This window comes from Palaemon carinicauda, chromosome 6 (assembly GCF_036898095.1).
Source record: "Palaemon carinicauda isolate YSFRI2023 chromosome 6, ASM3689809v2, whole genome shotgun sequence".
NCBI lineage: Eukaryota > Metazoa > Arthropoda > Malacostraca > Decapoda > Palaemonidae > Palaemon > Palaemon carinicauda.
The window spans coordinates 130,726,119-130,738,618 of record NC_090730.1 but is presented as its reverse complement, the minus strand read 5'-3'; positions in this window follow the sequence as shown (position 1 = coordinate 130,738,618).

Sequence of the window (12,500 nt, the reverse complement as noted above, 5' to 3'; positions counted from 1 at the left end):
TTTCATTTTCAATATTCTGACCATCATTTCCATTCAGATCTTCCCAGACATTACCATCCTGGGCGTCATGGTAGGTATGCAGTTATTTCAAACCATCATGCCGTCCCCACTATAAAGCTCAATAATGCACAGTATTCTATAAGTTTTATTCCAGTTGTAGAAGATTGAGGAATGGTCTTTCTGTTCAGGCGGTTGAATCGGTGGAACTTCAGAAGTTCAAATATACGGCAAAAATTTTATGTTTAACAGGCTGACATAAGTGTCTTTATAGTTTATATATGATCGGTTTATTTCAACGTTCTTACTAATCTTGACATATTCTATACTAAGTATTCATTACTTCTATTATCGTTTATTTGCTGATTTCATTTCCTCACCAGGATGGTTTTCCCTGATGTTCCAACGAGGACTGTAGCTCAAGGTAATAATAATAATAACAATAATATATATATATACATATATATATATATATATATGTATATATATATATATATATATATATATATATATATATATTTATAGATGCATATATAGATGCATATATATATATATATATATATATATATATATATATATGTAAATATATATATGTATATATATAAATATATATATATATATATATATATATATATATATATATTTATATATGTATATATATATATATATATATATATATATATATATATATATATATATATTTATATATATATATATATATATATATATATATTTATATATATATATATATATATATATATATTTATATATATATATATATATATATATAATCACTAACACTCGTTATTTCAATCATTGTAAATACCAACCAAAATGGCTTTTAATATCGAATTCTACCTTTGGCAATTTATATCTACTGGAAATTCATTTGATAATAGCTTCTGCTTCTGGATGAGCAAAGATTCGAACCTATGCCTCTAATCCGAAACCATGCCTGCGGGAACAATCGATCTATCAAGAGAGATCTTGATAGCTCTATTGGTAGAGTCACCACAGGCATGGTGTACCGCTCGTATATCACACACGCTCATACATTTCAACGGTAATCCTGTTTTTTTATATTATTGTAATCTCTCTCCCCTTGCACTTATAACTTGTTAAGCCTTGTATGTCCTTGAATAATTTTGTTTAAAATTTTGAACCGTTCTTGCTTGGAATGGGCTGTATGTAAATTCATGCTCCATTGAAATAAAGTTATTTGCATTTACGTCGCTTCTCAGTTATCACCTAATCTGCACCTCGCACAATGGTTTCGGCTCAGAGCGTAGGTTTAAATCTTTGCCCAGCCAGAAGCTGTTATCAAATGAATTTCCATTGGATTTACATTCCCAAAGGTAGAATTCAATATGAAATGCCATTTTATATATATATATATATATATATATATATATATATATATATGTATATATATATATATATATGAACATCTATATATATATATATATATATATATATATATATATATATATATATATATATATATATATATATATATATATACTGTATATATGTATATATATATATATATATATATATATATATATATATATATATATATATATATATATATATATATACATACATACATATGTGTGTTTGTATATGTATACAGTAATACCTCGACATACGAGTGTCCCAACATACGAGAAATTTGAGATACGAGGAAAGTTTCGAGCAAATTTTTGCCCCGAGATAAGAGATGTGGCCTCTAAGTGGCCGAGTGTGTGAGAGGCTGCTCACAAGGACAGCATCACTCGCTCTTTCCCCGTCGGATTTCCGTCGCGTAAAGTTATCTCCGAGCATTGGCCGTAGTGGTTGCATTTTTTTATGTGTTTTTTGCGTTAATCAGTACACAATGAAGTGAATAAGCAATGGGCCCAAAGAAACGAGTGCAAACAAGGGTAGTGAAAAGAAAAAGCATATGATGATAATCGAGATAGAGCATGAAATAATCGAAAAACATGAGAGGGGTGTATAAGTGACTGAGCTGGCTCGCCAATATGAGAGGAGTACATCAACAATATTTACCATCCTCAAGCAGAAGGATGCTATAAAGAAGGAAGTCAGAGATATGTTAGCGAAGTGGCCGGAGTTTTCTGATTTTAATGAAAAGAGGCACCCAGTCAAGTTGCCGTGTGGTCATGCGTTAGCCTTTTGTGACGACACTTGTATACGTCATTTTCGTAACATTTTGAAGGGGAAACAAAAGCAAACATCCTTAGATAGGTTCCTTTTAAAAAGGCCGACAAAAAGTGAAGGTGAAAGTGAGTCAAAAAGCGAGGCAAAAAGAGCCAAGCCAGAAGAAGAAAAGTAAAAAAATGTAAATGAAAACAAAATTAGAATTGAGTTTAGTGTAAGGTAAGATTAACATTTATTTTTAAGTGCGTGTACAGTAAGTTGATTTCATTTAAGTTAAATCTAAAGTTTAAGTTATGTTGCATAGTGTTACAAAAGTGTAGCATACCGAACGTGTTACCGTCAAGTCTGTCTCCTCCACTTTCTCTCTCCCTCCTCCTCTGCACACACCGCCGTTAACCGCTACCGTCTGTCTCGAAGGTATAACTCCATAATAATATCACATTTTATTGCAGATCATAACCAGTACGTAGGTATTTGTTATTTTGTGAGCATAGATTGTGAATTAGAACAATTAAAAACAGGTTTTTTCACTGTAGTACACTGTTTTTAGGTGTTTTTTCAGAGGGTGGGAACGGATTAATTTATTTAGTTATTTTATATGGGAAAAATTCATCTGAGATACGAGCAAATTGACATACAAGCTCGGGTCCCGGAACGCATTAAGCTCGTCCTTAAGGTATTACTGTATACATATATATATATATATATATATATATATATATATATATATATATATATATTATATGAATAAATATATATATATATATATATATATATATTATATGAATAAATATATATATATATATATATATATATATATATATATATATATATATATATATATATATATATATATATATATATATATCTATTTATATAAGTAAATATATATATATATATATATATATATATTTTTGGGCTCAAGCCATGTCGTCCTGATGGAAGTTCCTATAGGGTAGCTTCCTAGGGTATATTACAACTACGGCGATATTCCCAGAGAATTTACCTTAAGGTACCAGAATTCTAACTCCTGGAGCGAATATCCCTCATGAAAGGGATATCGCGACATATCAGAGGACGTATTCTTGACACGCCACATGGCAATCTGCACCCCAAACAGAGATTACGTATCGAGGGGTCAATTGGCAAGAAACGAAATCGGGAAAGAAAAAGTGGGAGCCGCTCCCAAGGCTCCCTATTCTCCAGTTTCGTATGCGTGCCTGGCGCCAATCCTGGCGCCATCTGTATTCCTTTTTGCGTAGCTTAACAACTCGGTGTTTTTTCCTGTGTTTCTCGCAAATCTTGGATTTATTCGGCTTTTCATGGCTTCTCCAACTTCGTCGGCCTCTGATAAGTTGAGTACCATGTCTTTTATGTATAAATGTAGGCTCTTGGTAAATTTTTAAGTGATTAATAGGTTTAATCTTTGTTACAAGAGCCGTAGCCTACCGGAGGCGTCATGGACGCTGTCGCTCGCTAGGTATGAGTTTTAGTTAGCCAGAGCGACATTCCCGGTTGTTTTGCTTTAATAAATTTTAGCTATTTAGCGTTACATAGGATTTCCTTTCGTGCTTTAGTATTATTTTGGCGAAGTATTCGCCAACTCTGGCCTATGCTAGGCCATGTAGCCTAGTCGTTTGGTCCTAGTACTTCATGCATGATTTTGGTTTTTCCGAGTGTATTAAAATTTTATTGAAGCTTTAGGCTGTTTTTCATACATTTAAGATTATGTTGAATATTTCCAAGATAGTATACGAGTGAGTTTCGGTGATTTAGGTAATCGATTCTCATGGTGCCTAGGCTAAGTTGCTTAGTATACTTTCTCATACTCCCCGGTTGCTGTCTTTTCTTCGGAGAAGGTATGCAATCCCTTTCCCTCTGTTTAAGCCTTGGGCTTATCCCTAAGTGGTTTATCTGAATTAACTTTCGATAAAACTATACTGGGGTGTTACTGTACCTTCCTGTTCCAGTAAGTCTGGTTTCAGAGAGGGACAGAACAACAGAGTTTTTAGTCTGAAGTCTGTGTTTGTCTGGCATGGAGTAGAGTCTCCCTCGCTGGCCTGACACAGACATAGGAGGCTTACCCTCCTTAGGTCACTACCGAAGGTTTCTGTACGAGATGATTCCTTCTTTTGTGATCTAGCAGACTAGTCCTTGTTGCTGTTCTCGGGGGAGGATAAGATTCTTTCCCTGGGAGTAGCAACACCTTCCTTGCTTTGGTTCTTTGGGAGCTGGCAAGTATTGCTGGCCTCCCTCCTTGGATCTCCCTTAGGCTAAGATGAGTTTTCTTGGCTGCGGGTGATCCTTCACTAAAGCAAGGTTGGTAGGACCCTCTTTTGTCCCTTCCCCTCTATCTCCGTAATGGCCTAGCCATTACAGTACTGTACGTCATTCTACATCTGGACCTAGGATAGGTTAGGATGTGGAATTGACTCAGTCCCTTGCCGGCCGGCAGCTCGGGGTCTTCTGCTTTGAGTGCTGCCCGGACCTCCCTTGGTCCCTCATCCATGCCTGCCTGTAGAGCCAGACGGCATTGGTCAGGAAGCCTGAATTAGATTCTCCCCTTCCTTATATGCACTCTTTCGGATTGCCAGGCTTGGAGGTAGTATACGATCTTATCCCGGCATCCATTCTGTTTTCTTCTAGTGCTGTACCCGACCCGGCTGCCGGCCTATGAGGCTGGCAGCCGGGCAGTCGTAGTCCTCTGGTTCTTTTGCTGCCGGCCGGCATCGGTTGTTTACCTTGCCGGCTGGCTAATGTCAGCCCTTGTCTGCCGGTCGCTATGAGCAGTGGCCGGCAGCCGGGTACTACCTTGTGTAGTTGCCGGCTGGCAGTCATTGCCGGCCGACATTGGCTGTTGCCGGCCGGCAGTTACTGCCGGCCGGCACATGCATTTGAACCAGAGTTCTGCCGCCTTATAGCTGTTAAGTAGTATACTTTAAAGCTAGTTATGGTATGTGCCGGCCGGCAAGTGCCTGCCGGCACATAACCTTCTATACTGTACCAGTATTCTTTAGTATAGCATATACTGTAAGAAGAAAACTATAGTATAGTTTTGGTACAGCACTGTGTGTTCTAACACTTTTGTGTTGTCTTGCACAGCCTTTGCTGTTGCCTTACAGATAAGAAAGTGAGTTCTTTTTTGTCTATTATCCAGGATTTTAAAATCATTGCTTAGGTGTGAGCTACACCTGTTTCCTCTGGAAACTTTTCATTGGTTATTCTAGAAGAGATTAACCATACGATTTTATTATCTGGAAGGCTGCAGCAATTGGTTGTGAAGGAAACACAAATGTGTGTCTTTCCTTTCTGAATTGTTATGCTAAACTGTGCATATCCAGTGATACGTAGTTCACTTGATACTCATGGAAATTTCTTCTCTTCACAGGAGGACCCTCCGAAGTGCGGAAGTGTTTTCTGCAACGTCCGCAGTAAGAACCTCTGCGGACATGAGTTTTGTAGGAGGCACGCAGCATGCGCTGTCTCCAAAGGTGATCTCCAGTATTGGGACCCTCAGGTATGTACTGTGTGCACTAACCTGATTACTGAGGCCTTTGATTCCCCTAGGACGGCGGAATCAAGGGATATAGCAAGGGAGAAGCTTCGTACCTGGGTAAGGGGCTTCCAGAAGAACACCTCTGGACCTTATCTTCCAAGTGAGAAGATGAGGGCGTATCTTTTCCCTAAGGCATCAGCTGATGCAGTGATTCCCCAGCCTCAAGAGATCCCCCAAGTTCAGACCCAGGTGGATGCTGAAGTTGCGGTCGCTTTGCAAGACATCCAGTTGGATGACAGGATGTCTGATGTGGACGAACGTCTGGAGGAAGACCTCCTGGCAGGAGGCCAGGATGAAGCTCAAGCCCCAGACAGTGTAGAGGAAGAGGCCGACGAGGTGTCGGCTACTCCGGTTCAGATCCTGGAGCCTATTCCCTCAACATCGTCCGCTCTCCCAGTAGAGCTGGGACAGGCCCTCTCCTCCATTGTTGGAATGATCCAACAAATGCAGAAGGAGAATCAGGAGAAGGCGGCTGCAATGGAACTGCGGATGCAGAGCCTTGCAGCATCACATGGGCCCCAGAAAAGGCTCAATGTGAAAGACCTTCCCTTGTGCTCAGATGTTAACCCATGGAGGTATGCTGAGCACATGCCAATGACGACTGGTAAGATCGTCATCTCGGATAAGTTGGGTTCAGTTCCCCTAGAGGAGGTGGAATTCTGGCCCAGCAAGGCGTCATATCCGGACTGTTACGTCCGGCTGAGGAAGGAACCAGCTTCAAAGGAGGAGACAGAGCCGAAGGAGGTCATAGTGATGGACCATGCTAAGGCTCAAGCTTTGCTTTCATCCTCGATGAAAGAGAAGGGATTCTCAAACTCAAAGGTAGCTGCATTGAGCAAGAAGCTCCCTTCCTTTGTGTCCTCTCCTGCTAGAGCCTTCCCCTTTTTACAGAAAGGGTTTGCTGCTGTACTAAAAGCAGTCGAGGCCGGCAAGCCTTGCCCCTCCCTGGAGGAGTGTAAACCCTTGTCGCTGGCCCTGCCTATGGACCACAAAGACTGGAAGGACGTCCATCTTACGTTCTCAGTTGGGAAGTTGGAGGCTGATATTGCCGGACGTCAGTTCGGCGAGGACCTCCCTAAGCTGTCTGACTTTCTTTTGCAGAGAGAGCTCGAGACAAAAGAAAGACTGGCTGCCTCAATGTCTCTTCAGACTACTCTTGAGACGATGGCAAGTGACCCCAAGGTCCATGAAATGTTCATGGTAGTGGCCAAGACTCATCTGGCCACAGTGACGAAGGATCTTTATAGCTTCGTCAGGGCGAGGAGAGCTTGTAGGGAGTTCGTGTTCACCTCGGCTTCGGTGAGGCACGAGCCAAGGAAACTAATCTCCTCCAACATTTGGGGCAAAGACCTTTTCCCTACCGAATTGGTCAAAGAAGTTGTTGATAAGGCCGCCTTGGAGAATAGAAACCTTCTCCAGAAGTGGGGCCTGGCTATCAAAAGAAAGTCTTCCCCAGATGAGGGTCCTCAACCAAAGAGGAAGACTATGAGGACTAGGCTACCGTCTCGGCTAGCCAAGCCTCTTAGACAGCAACAGCAACTGCAATTGCCATTGCCTTCAGTGCCCCAGATGGTGGCACAAACCCCGACCACTTTCCAGTGGGTACCCCAGGCTGTGTCGACACAGTCCGCGGCATTCACCCCAACATTCGAAGGGCAGTCTACTTCCTTTCGAGCAAAGCCTAGAGGAGCAGCCAGAGGCTCGTCTAGGCGCCCCTCAAGGGGAAGGGGATTCAGGGGTGGTCGCGGTCAGGGAGGCAAGACCTCAGGACGGCAGTCCAAGTGAGATGATGCCGGTAGGAGGGAGACTTCAGAATTTTCGGGATCGGTGAACCTTCGATCCCTGGGCCCACAGCCTACTCAAGAACGGACTGGGCTGGAGCTGGTACAGCACTCCACCCCCGTGCCTTCGGTTTTTCCAACACTCCACCCCCGTTCTGGAGGAGTACGTTCAAGAACTGTTGGAGAAAAAAGTGATCCGAAGGGTGAAGTCCATCAAATTCCAAGGGAGGCTGTTTTGTGTTCCCAAGAAAGACTCGGAAAAGCTCAGAGTCATTCTGGACTTGTCGCCACTCAACAAGTTCATAGTAAATTGCAAATTCAAGATGCTAACACTGCAACACATAAGGACCTTACTGCCCAAGAGGGCATTTTCCGTCTCTATAGACTTGTCAGACGCCTATTGGCACGTTCCAATCAACAGTCGACTCTCCCCCTACCTAGGGTTCAGGCTACAACGAAGACTATACACCTTCAGAGCCATGCCATTCGGGCTAAATATAGCCCCAAGGATTTTCACGAAGCTTGCGAGCGTAGCTCTCAAACAATTACGCCTAAAGGGGATTCAGGTAGTTGCCTACCTGGACGACTGGCTGGTGTGGGCAGCATCCGAGACAGAATGCTTGCAAGCTTCTAGTCAAGTGATCCAGTTCCTAGAGTATCTAGGCTTCAAGATCAACAGAAAAAAGTCTCGACTTTCTCCATCTCAAAAGTTCCAGTGGCTGGGAATCCACTGGGACCTAATGTCACACCGTTTCTCCATCCCGGCGAAGAAAAGGAAGGAGATAGCGGGTTCTGTCAAGAGACTTCTAGATTCCAAAAGGATATCAAGACGCGAACAGGAGAGGGTACTGGGCTCTCTCCAGTTTGCTTCGGTGACAGACCCAGTGCTAAGAGCACAGCTAAAGGATGCAACCGGAGTTTGGAGAAGTTATGCATCAAACGCGTGAAGAGATCTGAGAAGACCAGTTCCGCTTCGGCTACGTACTCTTCTCAGACCTTGGTCCCAAGCCAGACATCTAAAGAAGTCGGTTCTTCTTCAGCCACCTCCCCCGTCGGTGACGATTCACTCAGACGCCTCGAAGGAGGGATGGGGAGGTCACTCTCATCGTAAAAAAGTCCAGGGGACTTGGTCCAAGCTATTCAAGACCTTCCACATAAACTTTCTAGAAGCTATGGCAGTGCTCCTTACCTTAAAGAAAGTCTCCCCGCATCACTCGATCCACATAAGGATGGTGATGGACAGCGAGGTTGTTGTGAGATGCTTGAATCGACAAGGATCGAGGTCACCACCTCTCAACCAGGTGATGTTGGCCATCTTCCGATTGGCGGAAAAGAAGAAGTGGTACCTGTCGGCAGTTCAAGGAGTCCGCAATGTGACAGCGGACACTCTATCCAGGTTCACACCGATAGAGTCGGAAAGGTCCTTAGACGCAGGATCATTCTCCTTCATTCTGAATCAAGTCCCAGAACTGCAGATAGACCTCTTTGTGACGAAAGACAACAAGAAGTTGCCCCTGTACGTGTCCCCGTACGAGGACCCCTTAGCGGAAGCAGTGGACGCGATGTCCCTCGACTGGAACAGATGGTCCAGGATTTATCTGTTCCTTCCTCACAACCTTCTGTTGAGGGTCCTCAACAAACTGAGATCCTTCAAGGGGGGTAGCGGCAATAGTTGCCCACAAGTGGCCGAAGAGCGTGTGGTTCCCCCTGGCATTGGAACTGCGGCTGAAGTTTGTACCGCTACCAGATCCAGTTCTGACCCAGCGAGTCCAGAAGTCGACTGTCTGCGCTTCATTACAGAAAACCCAGACCCTGCAGCTCATGATTTTCTCTCCCTTGCGGTGAGAAAGCTTTTCGGGATTTCGAAAGCCAGCATAGACTTCCTAGAGGAATATAAGTGCAAATCTACTAGAAGGCAATATGAGTCATCTTGGAGAAAATGGGTGGCCTTTGTCAAGGCGAAGAATCCGCAGGAGATCTCGACAGACTTCTGCTTATCTTTCTTCATCCACCTCCATGGTCAAGGGTTGGCAGCTAACACGATTTCGGCGTGTAAGTCTGCTTTGACAAGACCCATTCTATATGCCTTCCAGGTCGGCCTAGGTAACGAGATCTTTAATAAAGTTCCGAAAGCCTGCGCTAGGCTCAGACCTTCAGCACCTCCAAAGCCCATTTCATGGTCTTTAGACAAAGATCTTCATTTTGCTTCTCTGTTGAGCAATGAGGAGTGTGCGTTAAAGGATTTGACACAAAAAATTATTTTCCTATTTGCACTCGCGTCCGGGGCCAGGGTTAGTGAGATTGTAGCCCTCTCGAGAGAGGCAGGTCGTGTTCAGTTCCTGGATTGGGGGAACTGAACCTGTTTCCGGATCCTACGTTTCTCGCCAAGAATGAGTTACCCACCAACAGGTGGGGTCCCTGGAGAATCTGCCCTCTGAAAGAAGATGCATCTCTATGTCCAGTAGAATGCCTAAAGGTCTATCTTCATAGAACTTCAGACTTCAAGGGTGGTCAACTATTCAGGGGAGAAACATCAGGCTCAAATTTATCTCTGAATCAACTCAGAGCGAAAATCACATATTTTATTCGCAGAGCGGATCCTGACAGTACACCCGCAGGTCACGATCCGAGGAAAGTTGCCTCATCCTTAAATTTCTTTAATTGTATGGATTTTGAACATCTCCGTTCATACACTGGCTGGAAGTCTTCCAGAGTGTTCTTTCGCCACTATGCGAAGAAAGTAGAGGAACTAAAGAGATCTGTGGTAGCAGTGGGTCGCGTCGTTAACCCTACTGTTTAACTCTGCGAGGAACAGTGGTTTTAATTGGGACGATTAATTCCAGGGTGAGTGTGTAGTTACATACTGTACTACAAACTAAGTGAGGGCACTGAGTTGCCCAAGTAGACTGTTCCATTTCCAAAGGTGAACCTAGCATAAGTGCAGACATGTGTGCCGAGCGTTTCTAACGCTAATGTAATTGATTTGTAATACAGACTTTTATGACTTTGATACCTCGGTATCTTAAAAGTGGCATTAATGTTTTTTCTCTTTCAGATAAACAAGTTCTGTTTACTATCATACTTATGCTTAAAGTTTTGGGTTATCCTCTTCTTATATATATATATATATATATATATATATATATATATATATATATATATATATATATATATATATATATATATATATATATATAATTGTTGTTAACCTGTCTATTTATTGTTTGTCAATAAACTTGTTCTTGAGAACCTTGCATCTCCTTCACCTGTGTCAATTTATTGGTATAATTGAGCATTCATTCTATGTACTTTATCTGGGATAATTCTAATAGAATTGTTCCTTTATGCAAGCTATGTTGCATTGGTTTATGCTTTCCCTTAACGGGAGGACTCCGTCCCATAAGGGGACGGTGGCGGTTTTACAAGTTTCCTCCTATGCGGATATAAACCTTTGTCCAATACAAGTATTGTGCGGAGAACTGGTCGATATTTCATATTGACGCAGTGGTTCTTTACAAACTATGCTTTACTTAATATAGGGTGAGACCACTATATTAGCTTGCCTGGTATTCATACATAGGTATATGTACTCTTCGAGACTTTTCCAGAGTCCAGTAGGACTCTTCCCTGTAGGGGGCAGGAAGCTCTAACATGGTTTATAGTTAGTTGAAAAGATGTATAACAGTAACATCTTAGGTCTCTAGGTCTAGTCGACCGGGGAAAAATTACCTCCGGGGAGTACGGCACGTTCTGAGAATCCACAGATACAGTAATGCTCTGGTATACTTCCATCAGGACGACATGGCTTGAGCCCAAAAAACGGATTTTGAGCAAAGCGAAAAATCTATTTTTGGGTGAGATGGCCATGTCGTCCTGATGGACCCGCCCTTCCCTTTCTATGAAAGGGCTGTAGGACCCCTCCCTACATACAGTATCTGTAGCACCTTGTGTACGCTACAAGGAATACAGATGGCGCCAGGATTGGCGCCAGGCACGCTTACGAAACTGGAGAATAGGGAGCCTTGGGAGCGGCTCCCCCTTTTTCTTTCCCGATTTCGTTTCTTGCCAATTGACCCCTCGATACGTAATCTCTGTTTGGGGTGCAGATTGCCATGTGGCGTGTCAAGAATACGTCCTCTGATATGTCGCGATATCCCTTTCATGAGGGATATTCGCTCCAGGAGTTAGAATTCTGGTACCTTAAGGTAAATTCTCTGGGAATATCGCCGTAGTTGTAATATACCTTAGGAAGCTACCCTATAGGAACTTCCATCAGGACGACATGGCCATCTCACCCAAAAATAGATTTTTCGCTTCGCTCAAAATCCGTTATATATATATATATATATATATATATATATATATATATATATATATATGTGTGTGTGTGTGTGTGTGTGTGTGTGTGTGTGTGTGTGTAATATATATGGAATCTATAAATTTAGTAAAATTTTATCATAATGAATTATAATTTTTTTCCATGTTCCTCTCTCTAATGCTCCTCCAGGTAATCCAATATACTTAAATAAGTAAGGAATGTGGAAATACAGGTAAATACATTTAAAATCAAATTGTTATGCCAATAGGTTGTTAGGGGTGGAAGAACTATTTTAAATTTATGAAGAGATTAATGTTATTTCAAAGTTGGACATATTGACAAAACGTGACTTTCTATGATCAAGTATACTTGAAGTCCATTATGTAAGGATTTTCATTAAATATTTGGCATTTCAATCTATTGTGGCCCTTGCCATCAACACAAACATTCCTTTGTTACAAAACATTTAATCAGATGACCCCAAAAGTCATATTAATTGATAATGCAGTAAAAAAATGCCGATATATACTTGTACATAATGCAAACATTTTGTATATTCTAGATGAAAATTTGATATTTCATACCAATATTTAAATAGGATCATGTTTGATGAGGATCAATATGTCATATTAGATTATCATTAGTCTTAACCTAAAATAAAAATGTTTTTATACACCTTTTCTTCAAA